This window comes from Chlorocebus sabaeus, chromosome 14, assembly GCF_047675955.1.
Source record: "Chlorocebus sabaeus isolate Y175 chromosome 14, mChlSab1.0.hap1, whole genome shotgun sequence".
In the NCBI taxonomy this organism is placed as follows: Eukaryota; Metazoa; Chordata; class Mammalia; order Primates; family Cercopithecidae; genus Chlorocebus; species Chlorocebus sabaeus.
Genome location: NC_132917.1, coordinates 40394099 through 40415310, shown reverse-complemented (window position 1 = coordinate 40415310; position 21212 = coordinate 40394099).

Below are 21212 nucleotides of genomic sequence, written 5' to 3'. Positions count from 1 at the left end.
ATAGCAAAGACTTGGAATCAACCCAAATGTCCATCAGTGACAGACTGGATTAAGAAAATGTGGCACATATACACCATGGAATACTATGCAGCCATAAAAAAGGATGAGTTTGTGTCTTTGTAGGGACATGGATGCAGCTGGAAACCATCATTCTCAACAAACTATCGCAAGAACAGAAAACCAAACACCGCATGTTCTCACTCATAGGTGGGAACTGAACAATGAGATCACTTGGTCTCGGGAAAGGGAACATCACACACCGGGGCCTATCATGGGGAGGGGGGAAGTGGGAGGGATTGCATTGGGAGTTATACCTGATGTAAATGATGAGTTGATGGGTGCCGATGAGTTGATGGGTGCAGCACACCAACATGGCACAAGTATACATATGTAACAAACCTGCACGTTATGCACATGTACCCTAGAACTTAAAGTATAATAAAAAAAAAAAAGAAAGAAAAAAAAAAGAAAAGCAAAAAAAATAAAAAAAAGAAAAAAAAAAAGAAAAGTGCCAGAGACAGGGAGTGGTTTTTAGAAGCAGGCTAGCCTTGGAGAAAAGAAGCAAGAGGAAGTTTGTCTGACAGGCACTAAGACCCAGGAGGCAAGGGTCAGGGTACATAGGATAGATGGGTGAGTCTCGATTGGACAACATGATTTTGAGAGTTCCGCTCATGGCCACAGGGTCAACCAACTTGTTGTTGGGACCCCAGAGCTGAATGGCTTTCCTCTCTGTCAACCCTCGGCTCAGCGCAGAAGTACAGGAAACATGGAAACTGGTTCCAGGCAAACCAGTGCTCCCAACTCTGAAGAGTCGGGGGTTGTTAGCCCTTTCCAAGAAAGCTTGACCTCCGTGTCTTTAGTCTGGTGGCCACGCTAGTCGCTTTTAACTGGCCAATAGGTGCCAGGTATTCGGCCCCAAACTCTAAGGAAAAATAGGACAATAGCAAGTGAAAGGCGTCTGATGGTACTCACCTCTTGGTGATTGCCCCTTAGTGGTTGCCAAAATATGTCCGGAATTTATTCCTTCTGGTGGGTTCTTGGTCTCGCTGACTTCAAGAATGAAGCCATGGACCCTCATGGTGAGTGTTACAGTTCTTAAACGTGGCATGTCCAGAGTTGTTTGTTCCTCCTGGTGGGTTCATGGTCTCACTGACTTCAGGAGTGAAGCTGCAGACCTTTGCAGTGAGTGTTACAGCTTATAAAGGTAGTGCGGACCCAAAGAGTGAGCAGCAGCAAGATTTGTCACGAAGAGTGAAAAACAAAGCTTCCACAGCATGGAACGGACCCGACCACGTTGCCGCTGCTGACTTGGGTGGCCAGCTTTTATTCCCTTATTTGGCCCCATCCACATCCTGCTGATTGGTCCATTTTACAGAGCACTGATTGGTGCATTTTTACAGAGTGCTGACTGGTGTGTTTACAAATCTTTAGCTAGACACAGAGTGCTGATTGGCGCGTTTTTACAGAGTGCTGATTGTTGCAATTACAATCCTCTAGCTAGACAGAGAAGTTCTCCAAGTCCCCATTCGACCCAGGAAGTCCAGCTGTCTTCACCTCTTACTATGAATGAGTGAGTAATCCATATTAGTTATTTGTCTGGTCTTGTCTGTAGAAGAGACTTTGATAATATAGATCCCATTGTGATATACTAAAGATTAATTTCAATAATTGAGCAGCCTACACATTGTCTCTCCTTTAGGTGGAAAGGGGAGAAAGGAAATATGATAGACTCCCTTCTTAATTGAAATGAAATCTTAGTAATTTTGCTTAGTGTATTAAATTCACAGCAAGAGGATAAACTTTGGAATTTGCTCACTATGAAAGATGATGGTAATTTTTAAGTAATATATATGTATACGTTTATTTATTCAAATAAAAAATTGAATAACAATCTCAATATGATATTAAAGTCATGTATATCAGAGACATTCATTGTTGACAAAAATATTCCTGTATGAAAATAATACTAATTCAGAATTTAGTAACATTTCTTCACTGGAAAATATTATCTCATATATTATGCATATAATACATACATTCTTTTTATTTTAATTCTTTATTGGTAATTAGTATAACTTAAGTGTGTGTGTGTTAGAGGGTACATATGATGAATGTGTCTGTGTGTTTTTATGAAGGATATATATACTAGATCATATACTTGTTCAAGTTTCCCTTCAAATACACACAGAATTATTTGGACTACTTCTTATAAATTAATGATTCATATACCTTTATATATTAGTTAAGTGCATTTTATCCATAGCTTTGGAACTGGAGAGAGTAAGTAATAATGAACAGAGGGAGAGGAGGATTTGTGCTGATTTCTCAGAAGAGGGAGTGAAAATATTTTCCTTAATTTTTTTACTATCTATATAACTTCTCTTTACATGAGTATCCGACTGAGAATTACAGAATAATTTAAGCATTTTCCATGAAAGAGAGGTATGGTAAGTCAAACTTGCCAATTTACCTCTTTTCTGCCTCATTTTTTGGGAGGATATTTAAAATTCAGTATTAATTAATGCTGAAAAATCAGTGTTTATTCCTAGATACACAGAGACCTAGAATGTAGGACATATTTGGATGAAAATGTATAGTTCCTGTGCTTGGAATTCAGGTTTGCATTTGGTGCCAAAGATACAATCTAAGTAAGATACAGTCCCTGCTTTCAAGGAACTTGACAGATTTCTGAAGTAGACAATTAAGTTTACAATAAAAAGTGGCAACTACAGGCTACATGTAGAGAAAAGGCAGAAATAGAAAAATCTAAAAAAAAAAACCCTTCTCTAACATGTATTAGATTATTAATTTGCATTGTATCCGAAGTCATAAAAATCCCTACTACAATAACTCACCAAAATATACCAAATTTTTCTAAGTTAAACTCCTATGATATGTTATTATAAAATTTATTATGTAGTGTTAGAGAAACCTGGAAGAGTGACTTGAACTCACTACATGGGAAGGTTTGATAGTAACTTAAGTCGGTAAATATATGTGCATTTTTTATATGTTCTTAGTTCAGCTACTTCTTAATTCTGTTTTTTTTTCCTATCTCAACTTGTAGAAACTATAATAACACATATGAGAATATTTGCAGTACACACAGCCCATAAAATATAGTTCTCTTCATCATTAAGTCCATGTGTTTGTCAACTATTCAACTCTAATGTTTCACTTATATGTTTTTTATTACTTCCTAACAGAATATACTTTAATATAAGACAGTCTTTCAAATGGAAGGTTCTTATACTGTAAAATTAAGGAGCATCCAATTTCACCAATTGCATACAATAATTAATTTAAAGTAAATATACTGATGTCTAATACTTTACATTACCACTGAGTTGGATATATTACATATTGAAAATGTTCTCCTCCTTAGCTTGAAACATTAGAGGGTATTTTCCCTCTTTCTTTTCTTTTATCTTGCTTTACTCACCACTCCTAACCTCTATAGAAGAAAGTATAATTCAGGAATGAAGTTAATAAGGAGAACTATCCAAATTTAACTTTATTTCTGAAAATAGTTTGCCTGATTTCTTCATGGGTGCTATGTGATTAGGGTAACTCATTTCCAGACCAGGAATTATTATAGATTGTGAAGATGAAAATGTCTCACTTTCAAAGTAGAATAGAGGCCAAAGAAAATAAAATTAACTACAGGGTCAACATGTTCCTTAAATGTAGTATAAAACCAGAACCATTAACTAAAAAACTTTAAATAATAAAAAAAGGAATCCTTCAAATTGCAATCGTCAACATCAGTTTTGTCAACATGATTAATCTGAGTAATACAGCCTGACTGGGAATTAAATGCAAAGTGTTAGAATACTCAAGAATGGCAACTTGAGCTGGCAATAGTCTGACACTTAGGATAATTGGCCACATTTGGGAAGTCATTATGATTAGACTGGGATCTTCAAAAATCACTTCTCAGGGATTTCTTAACACCTCAAAGAAATGAGGCTGCATACATTTTCTGTGGACATTTTCTTTGTCTGTTACCCTTCTTTGGGAACTAGGTCAGTCCTGAATGTCTTGAAGCTTACCATGTGCTATAAGGCTGATGGTATCTCTTTTCAGCTGTATTTTAGATATGGCAGGAAGAATTATTTCCACTCTCTTTATGTCCCCAGTTCTGCTTTGTGTTGAGGTGAAAACACTAACTTTTGTCTAATTTCTCCTTATTTTTCCTCTTCTCCTCTTCTCTTCATAAAACGCGTGCAAATAAGCACTGAGGTTCCTTTTATTTCTCCAGTTTTTGCCCGTCACTCTCTGTGTGTGTCCTCTCTCTCTCTCATTCTCTCTCTCTTTCTCTCTCTCTCTCTCTCTCTCACACACACACACACACACACTCACACACTATCTGGAAATCAGTAATTCTTGTATACACTCCTACTTTGACTTGCTTGCCTGCAGACCTCATAAGGCATCTCCAGGCTGGAGATTCACCGTCAATAAACATAGAGTTGTCTATTTCACAGTTATCTTTTGGCCATAAAATAAAACCTTTTAGATGAAAATACTTTAAATTGGCACAGTAGAATTTTAGTTTTCTCCTATTTACGTTTCAAGAGACAGTATAATGAAGAGTTTTTATTTAACAAACAAAGCCTGCTCTTTCAAATAAAGGCTTCTAGATTATTCTAGATAAAACTAGTTATCTATGGAGAATCATCTCCAACTCTCACTACATTATCTGGTAACTAAGTGTTCTCTCGTGCTCATATCTGATATATATCAAATTTCAACCTTATTTTACTAAATTGTTGAGGTGACCTCCCTTAGAACTTCAGCATGTGTGTTGTGTAACACATTTCACAATTACTGCTTTCTCTGGGGAAGGAAGGGGCTCATAATTTATCTCTCAGATTCTGAGAGGGTCCTACTGGCAACATAATTGTGAAAGTTGCTAAGACAACACTAGCCTTTCCTGAGACCAGAAGGCCATATAGATAAAACACTCAAATGTTGCCTTTCAGCCTTGGCGGGTCAACAGAAAACTTCAGTTACAAATGTGGTCCAGGTAATGGGGATTCTCACTACAGCAGCATTTAATTTTCTTTTGAATGAATGATTTCCATGTCATCCTGAGATTCTTGTTTTTACTTTCTTTGTTGTTTACCTATTTTTCTACCTTTACCTAGACCTTCTTACTGCCCAGCTTTCTCTTCTAGACCCTTTAAAAGAATATTTGAATTGTTCATAGAGATCAAAAGAATAACAGAAAACCACACACTCTCATTCTTATATCAAGACATATCTTAAAATTGATCTTAAAATGGGTAAGCCACCATAAGTTAAAAATTCACTTTATTAACAATAAAACATTTAAATATAAAGTTTACAGTGAAGAAGTAAAGGCCTCCACCCACCCAATCAATGTGATAGAAATTCAAGTTAAATAAAAAACAAAGTTCACTTTCTGATTCTATTAATGAGTACTAACAAAAGTTCTCACTAAAAATAAAGTCCAGTTAAAAAATTACAACATCTCTCTAGTTCTCTCTATGATTATTATGGAACAATACTTTGCAGCATCGACATTACGCTGAATGAAAGATTTTATGTAGATGAAATAAGAGGTATGAAAGAAGAGGCTTTACAAATTTTTGTTTCATAATGTTTTTCTAAGCAACAAAGAATTAAGATCGTTAATGAAATTTGCTTACTTCATAGTGACCCATTTATGAAAAATAAAAGAATTAATACTTAATAACAATTTTGTTCTTTCAACTTCTTTTTATAATTCTCTATACAATCAAGAAACATAAATGTGGCATAAGCTGTGCTTACTAGATTTTAAATGTTCTCATAAAACTCCAATAACTGAATTTCTTCACCAATAGGCTTCCTCTAAATTAAAAGTAGTAGATCAGAGTGACTTTTATTCTGACCATAATTACGTATTTTCCACACTAACCTACTTAGGTGTGCTGTGTTTCTCTTACTTCAATATCTTCTGAATTTAAAAAAATAGAGGAGGGAATTACTTAAGAGACCATAAACTTTTTCCCTACAGAGAAGACTGTACGCACTTAATATAAGATAGCGTTAAACACATGACGTACTGGTCAATGTAAGCATATAGTAGTCATAAAACCAAAGTCTTGTCAGAACTGTCATACCTCAGTCTGTTTAATAGTCATCCATTAAGTAAAAAATATTCACATTTTATTTAAGTAAATTTTTTCCAGAGTAATTTCACTTTATAGCTCTGTGATTGTAACATTTAAGATAATATGTCATTTTTAAAAATACTCTATCTTTAACACAGTGGTATGAATTATTTAGGAAAAAAACATGATTTTTGAGTCAGGCACCTGTAGAAAAGATAAACTATTTTACTGTACTATTTTTAAGAAGCAATTTTACAAATTCACAAACACATTTTCTTAATAAATTTCAGTTTTCTTATTTTTGGATATTATTTGTTAAGCAGATTTCTAAAGTAAAAATGATAAACTCTTTGTGAACTTGAATCTAATTTCAAAGAATCAATCATTTTTACAAGGCCAGTAATTCACGAGATGAAGTGAGGCTTGCACCAATGCTTTTTTCCTTTCTTGGTAATATGTTACTGTAGAAACATTCAGGAAATTCCTGGCCTTAAACAACATACCAAATGAGACAGAAATAAGTGTTCTCCCTGGTACTCCTCAACTTTTAAAATAGATTAATGATCATCTAAATGTGCTCATTTTATTGCCACATAAAACATCAAGCAGATTGCATCAGAACAAGCTTAATGGGAAGAAATAGCAAGGCTGAGGTTTTGAAGATGTAAGAAAACAAATTACAATTGTAAGTTCATCGTGGAAACAGCCTAGGGGAAAGTGTATCCTCATGGTTGCAAGGCAGGGCTCACACCATGTTTCATGAAGGACAACTAGGACACTGGTGCAGAAAGCCCTGTTTTCTCTTTAAAGGCAAGTTCTTGGAGTGATTACCAACGATGGGACTTTGGAGGTAACAGAAGGAGGCCTCTATTCTCCAAATTATCTCTATCTAGCTCATATTTTAGAGCTGGAGTATGTTTTAAATCTCATCTCATATTTTGTTATCTTTAAAAATACTAAAAAAATACAACTGTTTAAATTTTGCAAAAAAAGCAAAATATCCATTATCCCACATTATTTTTATTTTTCACATTGTTTTACTGGTTATACATATTTACACCTAATGTGTATTTAAGTACGTTTGTTCATTCTACAACTGTGTGTCTTGTGCCTACATGTCCCATTTAGGGAAGTAAATTTGTCAGTCAAACAGACACAAACCCTTCCTCCAAAGAGGTCATGATTTAGGACAAATATAGACATTAAGGAAGTGACTGCATATCTTATTAGTTGTATTGTCAGTTAAAGTATCATGATCAGTTTTCCACGTTCCTGTCCAATCTTTTAAAATAATCATATTTTCTGTCTAGCTATTTTTCCATTAAGTTAATGAAACATAGTATAATCATACCTCCAACCCACACCTTCTACTATGGACTCATTTTTTTCCAATAATGAGAAAACTGAGGCTTTGGGAATAACAGGTGTCAGTTGAAGATGGACTTGCATGATATCTTCCTCCCTATTCAAACGTCAACATGCCGAACTGTGGCGACATCACTGTCCATAGTTCAATCCACCTGGATAGAGTAGGGATGGAGAAGAGGGATCCCAGTGTGTGCCTGAGAAGGAGGAAGAGGTTGAATTCCTATGAGGGCAAGGGATTGTGAAATGCAGAGGGAAACAGACAAATTTTACCGACTTCACAACATTTTGGAGGTACAACTCTGTACCTTGGAAAGACTCATTCACATTCTGTAAGGCTACCTAGTAAGATACGTTATCTTAGAGGGAATTGTAAACAGTATTACTATTACGTCTAGATCTGTTACCGGAGAGCATGAGAGGTTGTGTGTAGGAATCTAATTTGTAAGTGATGAGCATCTATTACGGTCTCCCACTTTCTCTCATGTTTTCTCATTTAATATCCACTAATAGATGTTTGGGTTGAGTATACCTATCCTCAGTTTTTGGAAGCCTAAAATTAGGCTGAGACATCAGGAAAATTGTCCAAGATGATACAAAGTAACAATGTAAACCCTTGTTTATCTTATTCTACTGCACATAAGATAAAGACCAAAAAGTATCAATAAGTACTTAAAACTTATCTGTAGAACAGTTGGCAATCTGTTTATTTTTCTTTCCATAATAAGGCTGAACTTGTTGGAAGTTCTAATCAGCAGATTCTAGACCTATGTTAAATGCTGTGCCATTAAAGTACTCATCAAATTATTAAAAATCTATTTGCAATAACCTAATCCCCAGTTTTTGTTGTAGCTGTTTCTAAATCTAGGTTTATATAAAATGAAAGAGAAGCTACATCAAAATTTGCAGTGTGGAAGTCATCACTGAAAAATAATAGATTTTTATTATGCTGATTATGGGACATAATTCAATAAATCGCAAGTAATAATAGTATTTGTGCTTTAACCTAAGTTAGTGTATTGTAAAACTACTTGTAAATATACCTGGAGAGTATTTTAATATAAATCAACACAAAGAACCTCATGTTTTTCTGCCAACTTTGGCTTAGCAAAAAATGAGTATACAACCAAGAAAACAAGCTAATATTTAAAAATAAGAGCCATTAAGAATCTCTATACTGTTTGTCATAAGAGTTCAGTAGGTATCATTTCAAGATCTTCAAAGTTATATATTATGGTACAGATGTAATATATAACAGGCAGAGCAGCAGGACAGAATACAAAGTCCCCAATGATTTCAATAATACGTATAGATTTAGAATTAAATCAACGTATTTAATATAAAAATAAAAAGGATCAATTTTCAATACATTATAACAATTGCCTAATCATTTAAAAAAGGGTTAGATTCTTATACAGTAAAATACATTCAGAGATTTTTTTTTAAAGGGCAAAAATAAAGCTATGAAAGTACCAAAGCATAACATGTGATTACTTATATAATCTTCAGTTATATATTTTGTAAATATTTTATTAAAAGGTAGATATCAGAAAAGATGATCTAGAACAGATCTGGGCTAGTTTGGATTCAGCTCAAGGTAAGCATGCATGGATGCAGCCCTGCGTGATCTCCCTTGTTTCCCGATGGTTTTAAACCTGCAGTTCATGAGCAATGATGCTGGCCCCAACTGTTAAAGGTCCCAGATCAGAAGTGCAGAATCTTGCCTCATGAACTTCAATGGGAGCAGCATTGCAAGAACACATGGAAACTCAGGGTTCCATCCTATTACTTGTTGCCCTGCTGAAACATAGATCTACACACCCACATTTATTACTGTGTCATGGCCTTCTGCAAAGGTAATGTTATATATTGAAATAAATAGAAATTTTAAAATTACATATACCAAAAAACTTAAAAGGATAATATTTGGGGTTATTTTTTAAATCTCTATTCATATCACATTTCAAGAATAGAATCAGCCCCTCAATTATCAAGAAAACTTTAAGTCATGCAATCTAGAAGTTCAAAATCCAAGAGATTATTTTCCTCCTTCAAACAAACATCATAACATTTTCAAAGATCTTCAATATGACACTTCCCTGTTTTTCTTTATAAATGCTGTCTTTCCCTTGTTTTCAAACGTACTTCACCCTCTTTCAAAGACATCTCAACACCCTTTTAAAATACTTCTTTTAAAAATACTAATTTGTAATGTCCACCTTTTCCTTCTATGCTGAGTATCAGGATAGCTCATTGTCCCTACATATTCTTATAAGACTTATCTTCCCTTGCTGAGCAAATCAGTTATAAGAGGAAGGTGGTAACATTGATGTGTTAAGAACTAGGGTGCAATGGCTTCCAGCCACTGACTAGTACACGTTGCCCTCTGACTTCTTACAGGGCTATTCTTGTAAATGACAGAGTCTGATTTTAAATTGAGTTGCTTTTTATTTATTTATTTATTTATTTATTTATTTTATTTTATTTTATTATTTTTTTTTTGAGACGGAGTCTTGCTCTGTAGCCCGGGCTGGAGTGCAGTGGCCGGATCTCAGCTCACTGCAAGCTCCGCCTCCCGGGTCCTCAGCCTCCCGAGTAGCTGGGACTGCAGGCGCCCGCCACCTCGCCCGGCTAGTTTTTTGTATTTTTAGTAGAGACGGGGTTTCACTGTGTTAGCCAGGATGGTCTCGATCTCCTGACCTCGTGATCCGCCCGTCTCGGCCTCCCAAAGTGCTGGGATTACAGGCTTGAGCCACCGCGCCCGGCCTATTTTTTTTATATATATAACCATAGCTCTCTTTGACTTTCTGTAAGTTTTAAATTATAATACCATTCACTGATGCCTCACATTCCCCAAATTGGAGCCATTCTCAATCCTTCCAACCACATGTAGTTTTTCAGCAGATCCTATCAGCTCTACTTTTAAAGAATATCTAAAATAGAACCACTTTTTACCACCTCCACCACTTCCCCACCTAGAATAAGGCATCATCTTCTCTTGCCTGGACTAAAATAACTTCCCAGCTGATTTTTCTGTTTCTTGTACTGCTTCATCGCTGACTATTCTGCACATAAAAGTCAGAGTAATGTTTTTAACATGTCGTTTCTCATTCCAAAAACCTCAAGTTTTCCCCAAAAAAGCTAAAGCTCACTAGTGTTTACATTTCCCTGAATGAACCGGCTTATCACCAAGATAGAGTTATTCTCATTTCTTTACTATTTCTCAGAAACATCAAACCTTCTCCTCACACATGATTATCTGGTCATTCTCCCTGAGCAGGCCGTTCCATAGGTCAGTGTCTTTCAAGGCATGGACCCTGAGCAAGCAGCATGAGCACCACCTGGGAACTCATTAGAAAAGCAAATTCTCAGGCTCCACTGCTGCAGAGCTACTGCATAAGAAACCCAGAAATCTGTGATTTATAAAGCCTTCCAGTTGATTCTGAGGTAAACTCAAGTTTCAGAGTCTCTGCTCAAAATATCCCTAACCCTACTGCCACAATTCATTCTGGTTCTTATTCAAGCAGTCATAGAAATCTTCACCACCACCAACCTCAAGTAGCATCCCTCTTCCTCTCCACAAGTTATCTAGATTTACTTTTCTCCATAGTTCTTATCACTACTTCACATTATGTTAAATATTTATTTTTAATCTGTTTTTGTCTTCCCCAGTATTGCAGCAGGAGGACATTGTTTTTTCACTGCTTTATTCATTGCATCTAGAATACTGCATCCACAAATAGGTGATTCATATATATATATATAAAATATATGTGTGTATATATATATACACATATACAGATACATATACATATGCACACATGTGTTTCACGTATATTAAAAGATATATATGAAGTACCTATTTATTTGTTGAATAAATGAGGAATTGATAGATACATTCTGTTACTTTGGGCCACCATAATAAAATCACATATGTCAAACTGAGAAACTTCTTGGGAGAGCTGATCCTAAAGGAATAACAAGGAATAACACATCTGATCTTCTAAAGCAAGTTCTAAGACAAATACAAATTGTTAGAATTACTAAGAGAGAGCTCAAGTTTTAGAGTCCAAGAATTCTTAGTTTGAATCTCTAACGTTAATGTCTTAGACAATTTCATTGAGGTCTTTGAGCCACAGTTCTCTTACCTATAAAATAAGGAAAATAAAAGTGCTTAATTAATTAACAGTGAGAATTCAGATTAAAAGTTATAAACATGCTTAGTTTAATGACTGAGATACTAGCATTAGTACAATAATAATCTTTGTGCCCTATTTTTAAAACCATATTTTTTGGGAAAAATACATGTAAGTCTCTCTCTAGAAAGAAAATATAGCATCAGAATTATTAATGTTGCCTTTAAGAATGGAAGTCACCTGTTTTTCCTTTATTCTTACTGTTCTTACACTCCGGAAACCAAAGAATAAGATATAATTCTTCTAGTGGTAATAAAGTTGATGATTTATTTTCTTTATATGCATTAATACCTTTCATATGATACGTTTGCTTCAAACATTCACGAAACAGTGACCTAAATCAGAAAACATAATAATAGCTAAGATAAATGCTTCATACTATACTTTTCTTAAAGACACATTGTTTAAAAAATTATTATAATATTAAATTTGATTATAAGATTAAGAAAGCATTTTTCTCATCCTTCTGCAAAAATGTACACACAGAGATAGAAATTTTAAAAAGTGACTTTTGACAATTTTTTCTGCAATCTAACCACACCCAATGCTATTATTTAGTGTGTCTGTATTTCCACAGTTGAAAATATGTATGTGGCATTATCTTCACTTTGATACTTAATGGGCATTTCACCTGTATTATGTCCAAAAGAAAGTTTTATTTCTCCCAAAAATCTATTTCTTCCCTTGTCCTTCCTATTTTGGAGAATGACACCATCATTCACACAGTTCCTGCAGCCAAAAATATAGTATCCAACCTTTATCTCCCTTTTCTTCTCTTAACCCCTATCTAATTTGTAAGCAAGTTTTGTGGACTGTAACTCAAAATACATTTTAATTCATTTCAATGTTTCTCTCTTCACTATGCTTCCAAGCTACTATCATCTGGTATTGAGCTACTACAGCAGTTTTGTTGTTGTTGTTGTTGTTGTTGTTTTTAAACTGATCTGTTTATGTCAAACTTTCCCATATACTTCATGCTCTACACAGCAGTCAGAAGTATGTATTAAAATTTAGATTATATTTTATAGTAAATAATAATTGAACGCTTATTTCATTAGAAATAATGTTGCAATTCTTTTCCTCTTTTTTTTGTTTTGTTTTGTTTTATTTTTTGTTTTTGAGACAGAGTTTCGCTGTGTCACCAGGCTGGAGTGCAGTGGCTTGATCTCGGCTTACTGTAACCTCCGTCTCCTGGGCTCAAGCAATTCTGCCACCTCAACCTCCCAAGTAGCTGGGATTATAGGCATGTGCCACCACACCTGGCTAATGCTTGTGTGTTTAGTAGAGGCAGGGTTTAACTATGTTGACCAGCCTGGTCTCAAACTCCTGACCTCAGGCAATCCACTCCAAAGTGCTGGGATTACAGTCATGAGCCACCATGCCCGGCCATTTATTTTACTTTTTTTACTTACTCCTCAAAACAACACTATAAAACAATCTAATTCTATTTGCATCAAGTCTGAACCACAAAGAGGTCAAGTAGTTGTCCAAATTAAACAGTCAGTATTTCAAACCCAGGCAATGTAACTCTGGGTCTCGTATCATTAAGCAATATACCAACAACCTTTTATCATATTATTTCTTTTGTAAAATTCTCCAATGGGTTTCATCTCACTTTTAAAAAAAGTTCAATTCTCACAGGATATAATAAAGTGGGCATGTCGTGCACAGTGTCAGGTACACAATAAGTGTTTAATAAATATGATTGTCACCCCCTTCTGAAAGATCATTTTGTTTTTCCAAAGATTATTAGAGCGGATCCTCACTAAATATTCTGTGAGTTGAAAGTCAGCACAAGCCATTTATTGAGCACTCAGGAAAAAAGATCATGTGTAATAAAGACTGACATCCACATCCTTTAAGTTCCTTATGTTTTCTGGCATGATGTATATCTTTGTAATGGAAGGGGAGAAGTAAGAGTTATTTATGGTACAAATGGAGATGATATATTTTTAAAAGGTCGTGCAAAGCTTTTTCTAATACAAATTATCTGCTTTTGGAAGAGTGAAGAGAAGGCATAGCTACATATAAGGCAGGGGTGGAGGGTCAAGGATCTGGCACACATACAAATGTTTCATAATACATTTTTTCCAACAATAAAAAGCAATTTAAATCAAATCATCTTTTTAAGTTAAAAAAGGGACATACTAAAAATTTCTAGTAAGTAAGGGGTAAAATATATTTTATACTACTCATCTTTTTCTGTTTTATTTTAGATTTAGGGGTTACATTTGCAGATTTGTTACCTGGGTATGTTGGGTGATGCTGAGGTTTGGGGTACAAGTGATTCTTTCACCCAAGTACTGAGCATAATATCTGGTAGTTAGTTTTTCAACCCTTTTGCCTCTCCCTGTCTCCCGCCTCTAGTAGTCCCAGTTTCTGCTGTTGCCAACATTATGTCCCTGTGTACCCAATGTTTAGCTTCTACTTCTAAGTGAGAAATTGCGGTATTTGAGTTTCTGTTGCTGTATTAATTCACTTAGGATAATGGCCTTCAGCCGCATCCATGTTGCTGCAAAATACATGTTTTAATTCTTTTTTATGGATGTGATACTACTCAGTTTTTGTCTTTACATGTATGAGTTGCTGTTTAGTGTATGTGCTTTTTTATTGCTCTATTTAAGTAAATCCCTCCCCCATCCAAAAAAAAAAAAAAAAACCACACACACACACACACACACACACACACACAGAGTCTTCAGGTTTAAATAGTTTTACTTGTATCCTGATTGATTGCCTTCAGCTCTTTAATAGATTTTACACATAAATTCTTCAAACACAGATGGCCTCTGGAGCACCCCCTGAAGTTTAAGAGTCCGGGGTTTGTTATCTTTTTCAAAAGTACCAGTAACTTCATTGTTTAGCTGGAATGCCTTTAAGCCTGTAGAGTCTAACTCCAGAAGGGTGAAGCCATCCCAACTGCTTGCAGCCTGGAGCAAATGTACTGCAAACCACAGAACTCTCCATGGTCCTGCTGGAGAGGCATTGCTCATGCATTCACTCATCTCAGACAATGAAAATCGACATTCTCCTGGCCCCTTGAAGGTAGTTTGAATCCTACTGCCTTGATTAACAGTTACAACTACTTCACCCAGTTACCTTGAATTCCAATTTCATTTATCTGGTTAATAAGGTGTCTTCAAGTACCTCATTAGTCTACTCTCTTTTGTATAATTTGTCAAATACATAATTTGTGAAGAATACTGTGCTAAAAGTATTGAGAGCATCCCTGTAAATAACCCTAGACATTTACTCTGAATAAATATATACTGTAGTGTATATAATAACACATCCACACAGATTACTGTATTTTAAGTGAGGATGGCACCAAGTTTTTTAAAAAAGAATGGAACAATATGCAAACTTTGCTATGTGGAGTCATGTATTAGGCGATTCTTATGTTGCTATAAAGAAATATGTAAGACTAGGTAATTTATAAAAAAGAAGTTTAATTGAATCATGGTTCTGTAGGCTGTAGAGGAAGCATAGTGCTGGCATCTGCTTCTCCAGAAGCCTCAGGAAGTTTTAATAATGGTGGAATACAAAACAAGAGAAGGCAGTTTACTTGAGGAAAACAGGAACAATGCAGGGAGAGGGTAGGAAGGTGTCACACACTTTTAAATCCCCAGATGTTCAGATTTCATGAGAAATCACCCACTATGGTGAGTATAGCACCTAGCCATGAAGTATCCACCACCATGACACAAATACATCCCACCACCCCCCACCTCCAGCACTGAAGATGACATCTCAACATGAGATTTGGAGGGGACATCCATACTACTTCAGGGTATCTAAACGCATACATTTCTGGGAGAACAACAAATACTATAAGAAGGTGAAAGCAGTTGAACAATTTACACACAAAGGTACAGAGAATTACTATTCAAAATTGACATTCCCATATATTTTTGTTTTTAACATCTTTAACCATTTGTGACAAAGCCATAAATCCTTAAAAGTACCAAAAATGTATCATGTGAAATCTACATTAGACCCAATATGGAGAAAAGCTAAGAGAATTTTTACAACACACTGAGTACTTTTTCCTTGTGATTAGATCAGTGTTCTTAATTTATATTCCAAAGGCCTGAATTCTAGATCTTGTTCTGTCACTCATTGCCTGCATGCCTCTTTTGATCTAAGCTTTCTTCTTTAAATTGAAAAATTCAGACTTGAAAATCTATTAGTTCTATTTTTGTTTAGATGAGACACAGTGCTATGATTTAAAATGTGTCCTATAAATACATCTGCTAATAATATTTGCCAATTATATACTGTGATATCTGGCAGATCATCAGACACATGAAGCTCTTAAAGTTCTAATATATTTTAAACCTGTATTTCTAAAGACACACCCAAATAATGGAATAAAATGTTTACATGGTTACAATTTTAAAATTTTGCAAAATATTTTTCTATGCATTTCAAAAATTTTAGAAAATAGTAATATAATTAGTGATGTGTAGTGATAAGCAAACTTGGATTAAAATTGTAACTTTCTAACTCTATTCAGTTTAATATATTTATCATACATCTGCCGTTTCTAAAAGTACTAGAATATGTGACGCAAGTTATGGCAATTGAATATCTTCCTCCATGATTTTTAAAAACTGAAATTAAGTGGTTATAGCAATAAACATTGTCCCCATAGAAGTTTCTTCCAATCATTTCACCCAGAAGTTGTCAGTGTTATTGAAGTTCACTGGTATATTGGCTTGCTGGGATTGCCATACCAAAATAGCACAAACAAGATGGCTTAAGGAGCAGAAATGTGTTTTCACAGATCTGGAAGCTAGAAGTCCAAGATCAATGTGTAGCAGATTTGGGTTTTCTGAGGCTGCATTCCTTGACTTGCATATAGTCACCTTCTTTTTGTATTCTTACCTTGTCTTTCTGCTGTGCACACACATCCCTGGTGTCTCTGTGTGTGTCCCAATATCCCCTTCTCACAAGGACTCAAGTTGGGATGAATTAGGGCCCACACTTATGACTTCATGTTTAACTTAATCACCTCACTGAAGGCCTTTCAAATACAATCACATTCTGAGGTACTGAAGTTTAGGGCTTCAATATATTAATTTTGGGGGAAAACAAGTCAGCTGTAACAGCTGGGGAAGGGGTAAGAAGGGCCTCTGTATTCAGGGTGTAGATGTTCAGTTGATTTCCCAATGTTCAGCGTGTGTCTCTACCTTCGCTGTTTGTTGATCCCAGGAATAGTTCTCTTCACATTCTCCAGAAGCTAAACTTTGGGTTTCTGGTGCTGTGACTTTCACTACCAAGTGTCAAAAATCATCTGGGGATTTCTTCTTAGCTTCATTTTAATCTTTTCTTCAACAATCACTTGATCAGTTCTCCCTTTTTCAGTGCCAGTTGTGTTGTCATTTCCAAAGTGACAAGTGGTATCAACTTTTGTGTGTGTCATATAATGGTAGGTAACGGATTGCATCTTAGCTTTCTCCTCTGCTGCGTTAGAGATTTTCTTTCTTAAGCATGTTGAGTCAAGAACATTTTGGCCACCTGCTTTTTTTCTTTTCTTTTTTTGAGTGGATGTTTACCTCTGTCACCTAGGCTGGAGTGCAGTGGCACAATCATAGCTCACTGCAGCCTTGAACTGCCGGGCTCTGAAATTTTGTGGCTCTTGTATCCTCTCACATTCTCTTTGTCTTTGATTATTTATTCATTTTGCAACATTTCTTACCCTTTCTGACTTTTGAGAAGGGCTTCTTGAGGGAAAAAATAATGTTTTTCCATCTTTAATCAGGGATTAGAAAAATTTTAAGTGAGAATATTCTACTCAAAGTGGATATTATTCATAAAATTCAGATTTATTATAAAATGTATATTTGAAATATTATAACTGAATTTGTTATTCAATGCACATTGTACAGTTTAATTCACAATTTAATCAGCTTAGCACTTCCATTCTTTTCTGTAATTATTTTTTTTTTTTTTTTTTTTTTTTTTTTTTTTTTTTTTTTTTTTTTTTGAGACGGAGTCTCGCTCTGTCGCCCAGGCTGGAGTGCAGTGGCCGGATCTCAGCTCACTGCAAGCTCCGCCTCCCGGGTTTACGCCATTCTCCTGCCTCAGCCTTCCCGAGTAGCTGGGACTACAAGCGCCCGCCACCGCGCCCGGCTAGTTTTTTGTATTTTTTTAGTAGAGACGGGGTTTCACTGTGTTAGCCAGGATGGTCTCGATCTCCTGACCTCGTGATCCGCCCGTCTCGGCCTCCCAAAGTGCTGGGATTACAGGCTTGAGCCACCGCGCCCGGCCTACAATTGTTAAAATTCAGTCCTAAGTGGGGAACTTGGAAAGAGGTCATAAATTTAATTGTCAAGGAACTGGTTGCTATCTAGTGCAACTTTATATCTTCTCCTTTTTATATTATTGCTAAAGTTACTAAGGGAGAATTTTTTTAAACCAAGATTAAATTGAAACTTTTTCATCTTAATACAGTATTCAATAAATGTTTATTGAGAGTATTAATGAGAGACATAAACATGTTTATATTTCTTAGTATTTATCTGTGCCAGCAAATTTACTTTCACAGTTGGGAAAATCAAAGTTCAAAAAATGTAGTAATCAGCTGAAGGAACAGTCACTCTATGTTATCCACAGTCATATTATATAATATAATGATCACATGCATGGATGATTTGGTGATCTCCTTCTAGTGTTTGCTTGGATTTCTCCTAAAGTATTCCCTAGGATTATTTTCAGAAATAAATATTTGAGGGTGATTTCCATCCAGGAATAAAACACAGGGTAGTAAAACATATTTAATCAACGAACTGCATAGATTATGCCACTGAGTTTTAGAACACAGTTTAGTCTTAGTTAAAAGCTGCCTTCTTTATAAGATACATCATTCAACTTTCAAATTATACATGCTTAGCCAGAAAACCAACAATTATGAAACCACGAGAATTATGTGTGTCAATAGATTCAGTCAAACTCTTCTAAAACTGCCATGGCAACTTAATTCTAAGAAGATTATTCATTTTCTGTAATAAAAATACTTGTAATATATGTAAGATATAGAATAATTAAAACAATTATAAATATACATGCATATAATACCTACATTATACATACATACACACACACATATATCCAGAGAAAACAAGAGACTGACAGAGATGTAGAGAAAAAATTATTAATGAAAATTATATCTTTCTTTGTGTCAGAAATCCAAGAAAATAGAAAAAAAGACAAATAAGAAAAAAGTGGTAATATAGTTACTCTCTTAAGCCTTGCTGCAAATCACCCTATTATTATTGACGCAGTGGTATTAACTTGATGAAAGCTAAGAAATTATTGCATTCTTGTTTGGAAAATCACATTGAATGTTCCATATTATTTTCAAGAGTAAAATATGATCACTTCTTTCTGAACTCTGAAAATATATTTTTCTAATCTCAATTAAAGAATCATGATTTCAATCTTCAGTTTAAAAAATAAGTTACTTATATTTTCTAATGTAATAACCAAGAAGAAAAAATTATGATACATCTGCTCTTTCTTTATTTTCCACTAAAAATATGGCTACAGGGTTTTTAAATAAGAATTTCCACAGGAAGTTGAGAGTGTTTATAACATATTGGAACAATTTTGTTCACTTTTCTTTTCCATCCAGATTGATTCAAGGGAATGAGTATTAGAATTTTAAAAATCAGGCACACATTTAGATGATTTTTTATTGAACATGGGTCAAGGTCTGTCTAAGGAGAAAGACAACTTTGGCTCTAGCAATGAGTTCTGTAAAGCATCCAGGAAAATGTTCAGAAACAAATAAAGGGTGTGTTATAAAATGCCTCAGGATGGCACAGTTCATCACACATTATATAACTATATATTTTCACACCAACATTCCTGTGGTTGCATGAACGACAGAATGTTGACCGAGTAGAGAAGCTTGGCATGTGGTAAAGCTGAAATTTCTATCACAAGAGTAATTTTCTGTGCAACACATTAAAATTTCCATAAAATTAGGTCATTTGATGAGCTCTTCAAAACCTTTTCAAGATCCAAAATGATGTTTCCTTTATTTAGAGATAATATTTGCATTTTTTATATCAACTTAAATCATATTTATAGATAGTAATAGTATATATAATTTGAAAATAGCTGAGTAACAAGCATGAGCTATTTATGAGCAGGCAGATTTTTAAATCTTGTTTAGTATATGTGTTCTCCAAAATTTCATCTCCTTGTGAAGAAATGAAAGGTCATAACAAATAAAACTGTTAGGAAGGATTCCACACTTGTTATGGTTTCTTTTCCAAACCACCCATTGATAGAACCTCCTGCATTAAAATGTATACACATGATAAATATTTTTAAAAAGTTAATCATCTTGTAGTCATCATCTATTAGTCAACATTCTTCACTGAATGTATTCACGCCTTGCTGCATCTTTGGAAAATTTGGAAAATGAGTCACTGAACTGATTTCCTATCTTGGGTACTTTTGAATTCCACACTGCCAAGGTGGGCAGAGAAGAGAGAAAAGGAACACTTCAGTAGGTGAAAATAAACAGATTTATGCTGAATTTCAAAGAAATATCACAGCATGTTAGTGAGTATTAGAGGAGGGATATAAAAAATTATATATGATGATTTTTTAAGTTTGTGTGCATATTGAAAAAGAACTCAGAGGTCATGTTTATACCTGTATTATTGGTACTGCTTATAATTAAGAAATTTTTAAAGATCGATTTCTTTTCTTTGATTCTATCAGTCCCTCATCCTTGAAAACTAGTGGATATGATAGAGTATGTATAAGAATCCTGAGATTTAAGAACTGAAATTAAAAATCTGAGTGATTTTTAAAAATACAGAGCCTATAAAGCATAGCTGTGATCTAAGGTCATTTAAAATGCAGCAGGAAAAGAAGTTACATGGCAAAGGAGAAAAAGGCTGAGAAACTACTAAAGCTTACTTTCAACGTTGCAAAATTTAGTTCAAAATTTGAGAAAAGGTTTGTGGAGTTTTGAGTTTATTTTCGCACATGAAGGGAAGAAAAATGGCAAACTATAAGGAAGTAAGTTCATCATGAGCTTTTAAAGCTCTGTGTGTTTTCTGCTTCTCTGTTCTCTGCACTCTACAGTAATAAATAAACAATGGTCCTCAAAGCTGAAACTCACTAAATTATGCTTTCTGCCTAACTGGGGTAGTGTAGCTGCGCCTACCCAGGCACAATAAGATTGTGAGTGGGAAATGCTTTAAGTTATTTACAGAGAAATGTTTTATAAATACTACTATTATTAAAGCTATTATTAAGGCTGCACCCTGGATTTAGCTGATGCGTTTCTGGAGGCAGTGGGTGGCAACAACCTGCTTCACTGCTCTACCAGAAGCAGGAGCATCCTCTTACTTTCTCCATGCACTGAATCTAGTTCTGTTGTTTTCTGTTTCTTCACTTTCTCAAGGAACTCATCCTCCCTGCTTCTCACAGAAGGTCAGTCCCCACAGAGGGAGAAAATCATGCAGTAAATCTCAGAAGAACGAGTCAAAGTAGCAATTATAGT